This window comes from Wyeomyia smithii, chromosome 2, assembly GCF_029784165.1.
Source record: "Wyeomyia smithii strain HCP4-BCI-WySm-NY-G18 chromosome 2, ASM2978416v1, whole genome shotgun sequence".
Taxonomy (NCBI): domain Eukaryota; kingdom Metazoa; phylum Arthropoda; class Insecta; order Diptera; family Culicidae; genus Wyeomyia; species Wyeomyia smithii.
Window position 1 is genome coordinate 274,994,803 of NC_073695.1, and position 8,360 is coordinate 275,003,162.

The window sequence follows — 8,360 nt, forward strand, 5'->3', positions numbered from 1 at the left end:
AATTCCAACTTTAAAGCAAACATTTCGCATAAGAAGTGTTCCTACATGGAATTTAGATGTTATAGAAGTATTTTATTGAAAATATACTGTATTTTTTAATATTTGATTCCATTACTACTGCTCTGAAACAAGGCATGATAGCAATTGTAAGAGCGAATTGTGTTCGAAAATGGATCATTTTCCAAAACTTTTTCATTAATAATACAGTAATCACCCGATTATACCTGTACCCGATTTTATCTGCCCCCGATTTTATCTGCCCTCGATTTTATCTGCTCCCGATTTTATAACGCTTATTTTATTATTTCCTATTACGCTTCAATATTTAAGATATTTTTCATAATTCTATGTATCATTCTGGATGCAGTTTACATTAAAAATTCAACCGATGAACAATGTTACATTTTGCTGTTATCGTGCGAAATATTCAGTGATACAAATGTTTATTATAACCGTATAATATGTTCGGAGAAGTTTCAAAATATTTGAAAACGCATCTTTTGATGTAGAAAGCTGGGTGATCAATCCTCCTAAAAGTGAGATAGAATATTTACTTTTTTATTAGATAAAGATAGACACTAGGTGATCTCAAAACAAGAAACTTTGCAGAAGACATCATGTTTCTATCTCTTACATATTGCAAGCAAAATAAAGTTTTCTATGAGAAGGCATTAAAAATCGTCATTTACATTTTAAGCTTTTTCTGCTTGCAATATGTGAGAGATATCAGCATGCTGTCTTCGGCAAAGTTTAGTGTTATGAGAACATCTAATATTTTGCTTATGGTACTGCGCTACATAAAAGCAAGTATTTCATTTTACCAATTCAAACAAAAACATGAACGAATTAAAAAATTAATTGCAATTTATTTGCAACTTTACATCGATTTTTTTAGGTTTGTTCAGAAAAGTTTTAAGCAACTGAATTATCTATCTAAAAAATGTTTTTAAAAAATAGTGATGATCGATTTTTTATAGTCACTTTTGTTTTTGAAATTCTGTTTACGGTACAGGATCTCAAATTGAATTTTTTAAATATTTTTTATAAAAGCTCAGACAGTTTTCTCAAATTCATCCCTTGACAACTTTGCTCTACCTTTTGTCATTATTCAGATATATCGATTTATAAAAAAGAACTGCAGCTTTTTTCATATGTTTGTACAGATGAATTTTCCAAAAAAAAATGAAACCACTGATTTTACGTATTTAGTTATTAATTTAACATCTTCAATAAAAAAAAATAAAATTTTAAAAATTTCCCGATTTTATCACTTTTCCTATTTTATCACGCCAAAAATCATCAGGGTGAGATATAATCGGGTGATCACTGTATTATTTAAATATCATCACGAAACCTTCCAAACATCATCAGGAGAAGTTGTTTGATGAAACTGCTTAATATTTAAAGTAATTTTTTGCTAAGTAGGAGTTAAATGTCGCATATAAAAAAATCGCATCATGGTACATTTTCGGACTGTTCCGAACATGATACAAAACCCTTTTGACTGATTTTATCTAATCATTTCATTTTTTCTGATTTTCTTAAGACTCCCAGATGAAATTAACTCTGCTCTTTAATTATCTTTAAAAAAATTAGCAAGCAGCGAAGCTAAGGAGGCTTCGTAAGCGCAAGGTGACAAAGTCCGCTTTGTTAAGCGAGTTATGGGTTTGAATTTTAGTAGAATCAGGCCATTCAATATCAAAGAACTTAAGCATGAGATTATTCTCAGGCTCCTGCACATGAGAATCTTTTTTTGATACTGAAAAACTCTTATATAACTTATATAACTATTACTTTATACAAAACAATAACTTGCATAAGGCGATAATAAAGTCGATAAAGAAGAGAAGAGAATAGTAAGCACAAGAACTATACTATACGTCACAGGTAACTCCTCAATAAGAGCAATTCTCGCTAAAATTAGGCCACTAGGTGCACAAGGTCTTTCGAATTTGATATAAATGCAGATATTAGTTGAGAATAGAGAAAAAATGATTATGCCATTTTTGTTTGATTGAATTTGTTGACCCCTCGGTCACCAAGGGGTGAAATAGTTCCTAGAAAAGTCGAAAATTTAACAATTCTTGATGTTTTATTTGAGCAATATCTCTGAAATTCGTTATGGAACCTACTACAAGTAGCTTTTTTCTGTGAAGAGAAATGATAGGGCTTTCATCTGCATGTTAGATATTATTTTTTTTAATAATATTTATTTCTGTTCTTTTTCGAGGGTTATTTTGATTTTCGGAGCAAATTGAATATTGTTGAATATTGTGGCATGAATATTTCACTCTACGTACATGTGAAAATCGTTTTTCATAAACCGGTTGTGGGTAAAGTTATGTTTATTCTTGGACTCACTTACTTTTCCGTCAGTGTGAACGTACTTTTTTGATATGTGGAAAAGGTTTATCTTAGTACATAAAACAATATAGTGAAGCAACAAAAGACAAGTACAGAATTATGGTCCAAAAAGAAGGATCAATGTTTTGTGATGTCAAACCCGTTCGGCATAGTAGTAGATCGGATGAATAATGACAATTTGCTATGTATAATAGAGAGATTGAATCTCATTTTGAATCGTCACCCTATAATTTTCAGCAAAAACTGCATACACAATGGCTTCGTTCGGTTTAAGATTGGTAATTTTGTGGATTTAAAAGTGAAATACGACATAGTCCTAATAAGTTTCATTTTACTAATTTACCTTAGGGACAGAAAATGAGCTAAGAATTGATTTAATGAACTACTAAAAGTGTCTACGAACTCTTCAAATAAGCAGTTCTTTCTAACTAATTGATACTGATTCTTAACCTGCACTAGTTTTGTTAAGCAATTCCTTACTGAGCTCATAATTGGAAATTTACCGCATTTCAAAAAATAACACTGGAGGGAAGAGTTTCTACATATGGTTACTACGTTGATTGCGCGGAAGGCATTGATTATTTTAAAACTTCGTTCGGAAAATTCGTTCAACTGGTAGGCTAACACTGATGCCCACCTAATTTTTTTCTTGCATCTTATAGCATTTTTTCTCAGCTTTCCAATGCTGGTCTCAGATCGAAAATCGGTAGTTGCGAACACGTCCAAAATTGTATTTTTCTGATATAATCCAAGATGGCGTCAAAATTAAAGATGGCGGTCAAAAATCTGATTACTCCAAATGAAAGCCCTATCATTCCACTTTACAGAAAGTGCTACTTGTAGTAGGTTCCATAACGAATTTCAGAGATATAGCTCAAATAAAACATCAAGAATTGTTAAAATTTCGACTTTTCTAGAAACTATTTCACCCTTTGGTGACCGAGGGGTCAACAAATTCAATCAAACAAAAATGGCATAATCATTTTTTCTCTATTCCTAATCAATATGTGCATTTATATCAAATTCAAAAGACCTTGTGCACCTAGTGGCATGGTTTCAGCGAGAATTGCTCATAAGCGACACTGCAGAACAGGAAAAACAAAAAGTGCGAACATTTTGGTATAATAATTCAAGCAAAATGGTAGAGAAACCGCTTTATAAGCTTTTCGAATCCGCATCTCTTAACTAAGATTTATTGAAAAAATACTTTTTTTAGTAATTTCCATCATCCTGGGGATGGTTCTTCCAAATTTTCCTCCCAACTTATCTTCATCGTTAAATAAGGTGACATTTTTAACGTTACAATTACATTTTACGGTAACAATCTGGGATAAAGGGGCAAATTGAAATACCGAAAACCACGGGGACGTCACGAAAATCATCCAATTTCAAATGCTAATAACTCGGTCAGTTTCCAACAGATTTTTCTTCATTCTTACAGCTACTGATTGGAAAATTAGCCGAGCATCCACCTAAATAAGGAAAATAGTGTTCCTCATCAGGCTCATTCTAAAATTTATTTCGTTACACAAAACATAGAAAATCAGACAAAAAATTACATTTGGCTATCTACAAAACGGAAACTCACTTGACACTAATCAGCTTGTACAGTTACAGAAAATAACCTACTTTCAAACGTCAAAGGTTCGAAAGGGAAGAAAAATAGGCCCTGATGAAGTTTCCAACCAACCGGATCGAAACGTTGGCGATGACCCCATAGAGATCAGCGCTGTTTTTATTGAGACTGCTAAGCCGAAACAATTCACTCCATTTCGCTGTATTCCCTAACCAACTGCAAGAAATACATTGCACAACGGTCCAAAAGAGAATGTAGGGGAGAATTTTGATTTGGAGTCCGATAGCAAAATTCCAGAGAGCAACTTTCTTCTACAAAGCTGATGCAAATATTGAAGCGCTCAATTTTATGTTATCAAAAAATTAGAGCGACCACAATTTTCGACGGAATCAGAAGTAAAACTTCTACAAATTTATATTGAAAAAATGCTCTAACATTTTACATAAAAACTGTCTTCGAACGACTAGCAGAACTTTTTAAGACAAACATCTTGCAATGTTGAAATTATTGATGCATTTCTTAAAAAAATATCCAATTGATTTGTTTGTCGTACAAAATATGTTAATAATATAAATATATTAAAATATAATCACATACATTGCCTACTTTACAACTTGAAAGAAAAAACCATTAGTGCAACTAATGCGTGTTGCATATTGCCGATGTGCGACTAGGAGAAAATTCTGTTAGCTGGTCGCATATGTGAGTATGAAGTTTAAAGTTCTGCTCTGATATCAGCTGTGAAGTCAAACCATAACCGTTTTGTCGACCGCAATTGCAAATTTCATCCAGTTGTCGCATAAATGCATCATGGTTAAACCGAGTTTGATCAATAATACACTACTCAACAAACTCCAAAAGCTCAAAGCTGGAAAAAATGAGAGATTATAGCTATTCAACCACTCCTGTGAGTTTTGGTGTCTCTAGCCACTAAGTTATTTTTCCGAGACTTAAATGAGTTTTCTCGTGAACATAACGTTAAAGCGACGAACCTGGCGAGAACTCTCACGTAAGTTGACGTGTTTTGGTGATGGCTAGGAGCACCAAAATTCATAAAAATGGTTGAATAGCTATAATCCTTCCGGGTTTTTTTTTTCCGGTTTGATCTTTTAGAGTGCACTTATTTTATTTTGTCGACCAGTGCAATTCACGTAATCCCACGTCTGTCATGCAGTCATGACTCGTGTACCACCCTTCTACTATTTCATGCGAAACATCAATAACTTTGAACGAAATTGAAATACTTGTAGAAGAAAGATTTCCTAGATAATATTACTGTCAAACTCTAGATCCAAATTTACCCCTGCGTTCGGTTTTTGGACTATTGGGCATTGACATAAGACAGGCTGTCACAATTTCACTCGGTTAAGTGAAGTTGAATCACATGTGAGTAAAAAGTTCATCAACTTTGCCAGAGACACTCAATCAAACCCTTCTGGCTATTATTTTTCTTTCTTTTAGAAAATTTTAACTTGTTTTTCTATTTCCTTGATCGGACAACCAACAAGGTTTAATTAGGATTTGGCAGTTTTCATAACAAAAATGATTTTGAAAAGATGAGCTTTTTGAAATAATAAATTTAATTTCCCTTTTTTGTCGTGAATTTTTTATTTTATTTTATTTTTTTTTTTTTTTTTGAGGAAGACAAAATTACTACCTACTGCTTTATCGGAGACCTTACCACGATCAAACAAACCGTTCTGGCTCTAAAAATGTTTGCAATCATCATTTTACCATTTTTACATAAACCATTTCCAAAAATTTGTTGTGATTAATAAAAAAATGTTAATAGCACAAAATGACATGTTTGGCTGCGCAAAGTATCAGCCAGCTCAAACATGGTTGCCCTATTTCATCTTATCTTAATTTATTGTTTCTTAGTGATAAAATTCTTGAGTAATGTCCAAAAAACAAACACCAAGTCGCACTCCTCGTATGAAAAAACACACGGTTACCGTTCACACAAAAATCGTGAAAAGAAGAACATTTCTGTTAAAGTTGATAGACCTTTCAGTCGCCTAGCGTTCCACTGTTTTCGGAAAAGTTAAACTTTAGTAATTGCATAGAGACGCGAAACGATAGCAGAAATAATTATTCTGATTTTTTTTTAAGTGAATATGATTATGTAAATTGCAAAGTACAACAAATTTCTGGCCACTATCACAAAAGATTAAAGGCGGTCCCAATTTCACCAAGCAATTTTATTTAATTTTAATAACTATATTTGTGAATTTTTGTTTTCGATGAATAGTAGTTAAGTGTTAATCCGACATTTCAAAATAAGGGACACGTGGAAAAAAATAATTCATCAGCATCAGGTTTCTATGAATTGTCGGAAAATAAAACCATTTTTCTAAATTAGTTCGAGCGAAATGTGCAATTTTTCATTGCAATTAATTTCTCACTGTGAAGTGAAGCGGCAAAAATCGTTCATCAATAATTGAAAACGAAACGTGTAGTATTATTTATTATTCAACTGCTTTTCATACCTCGGCAATCCTTTTTCAAATTTAAAACTGCGCTTTCGTTACGGTTCAAACCTACTACCAAACAAACCGGTCATTATATCGTTAGTGAAAAAGCACAAACAAGCTCTCAAAACTACATCGCGAAATATCAATTCCATACATAGTACCGGAAAACGAAAAACAAAATAAATACGAAAGCATAATTACTATCATTTGCGCGGAAACCAAATCGAATTGGAGCGGCTCCCACATAATTCACGGTCTCTCCTCCCCCGATGCGTGCTTATTGCGTGATTATAAATCAGAGAAAAGCTGCGCTCAAAGCACGCAGCATCCCTCCCCGAGGCTTAAATCACGGCTGCCTAAAACAAACAGAACCGAATTTCGATGTGGAAACGCGGCTAACGATGTGATGATTTCCCGTATGAAAGCAGGCATCATTTACACTCACCTATTATTATTCAGCTGCCAAATCAAACACTGCGAACACCCAGTAATAACATAACATACAACCGACACGCAATATTCGGCGGGCAACGAGTGAAACAAAAACCCCTGATGACAGTCAGATTCCGTCCGTGACTACGGTGTCATCAGCATCGCACCACAATCCACTCGCCACTGCTTATCTCTCTCTATCCGAGAAATATGTGATGTGCGTGTGTTTCTCGTTAGTCTCGATTCATAAAACACCGGTTTGTCCGCACACATCAAGTTGAATTATTCCTCGATTAGCCGAATTGCATGCATCCAATTTGACTATTTTGACAATTAAATCGTTCTCACTTTACACTGCCGTGGCGCACTCTCGGTTCGTGGTAGGAAATTGCCACCAATTTTTCATTCACTTAAAAATACAATCATCATTCGCACTCTAATGCACGCACATACAGCGGCACCTTCAGAACTCGGCACGCGGTCGCTGCCCTGCTTCTCACCTATGCGCGCACATACACCTCCAATTATTGCTGGTTACTCTTCTTGCGGCTTCGCCGCGAAGAAATGCACTATTCGTGCTGCACAAGTTTGGTCTGCTGTGGATCCCTTCACGAGTGCACACGGTAGTACACGGTAATTAAATTATTAACTGTGTATCATCAATAAATCTATTAATAATCATGTAGACAACTGCTCTTTCTGAACGCTAGAGCTCGACGGTTATTTGGAGCCGAAACCGATAGAGTCAAAACTTTTTCCCGGCTAGGCTTTACCGTGTGTACCTACAACACAGAAATGCACTCCGAAAAACTGCATCCGTTCCGCGCTTCACCCGCTCGCTGCACACCAGAGCGATTGCTCACACGCAGCGGAAGAACCAAACGATGTACGATCCAAAAAAGCAAACACTGCCAACAACCACGACGACTACGACGACCGGTTCGATATATGCGCTGTACTTCCTGTGATCGAAGCTTCTTTCTTTGAACCGAAAAAACTTTCTGCTTTCAACCTCGAGCGACACCGAATTAAGATAAACAGACTGCACTGCACTCAGTCCTAGCCACAGCCAGCGAACCGAACAGCTGATGTTGATATCTTTCCAATATTGCACACTCCGGCTGACGGCGACGAATCAGGAGACAACACACGAAAAAACGCAACCAGTCGTAAACGGACGAAACCACGCACGAAACAATCCACCTCTCCAGACAAGAAAACCCAGACGAGCAAGTCGGCCGCCGTCACGCACAGTACTGAGCGACGTCGATTCCGGCTGCGAGCATCGAGCACCCAGCCAGCAGAAGACGCCAGCCGTTCCGCGTAGCAGCACAGGCAGCCGCGCAGATGATGATGCTGGGACGGAGCGCGAGAGCGCAAACGAGAAATGCGCGTGTGTTGTTCGGAGCGAAAAAGAGTTTTCGAAACATGGGCGAGCGTAAACGTCGGTCAAACTTAACGAAACTCTCCCGGAGAGAAGGGCACTGTGCAGTTTTGGTTCTCTGTTATGTTTT

The 8,360-nt window shown here is 35.9% G+C and overlaps 1 protein-coding gene across 2 annotated transcripts in view; it reads right to left on the reverse strand.

The window, feature by feature from the left end:
- Window positions 1-8,088, reverse strand: part of LOC129721814 (roundabout homolog 2-like) — a 289,428-nt gene extending 281,340 nt beyond the window's left edge. For both annotated transcript variants that reach the window (XM_055674825.1, XM_055674824.1), the window contains exon 1: window positions 6,860-8,088. The gene's annotated coding sequence lies outside the window, so the exon portion shown is untranslated. The remainder of the gene's footprint in view (window positions 1-6,859) is intronic.
- Window positions 8,089-8,360: the final 272 nt, after the last annotated feature.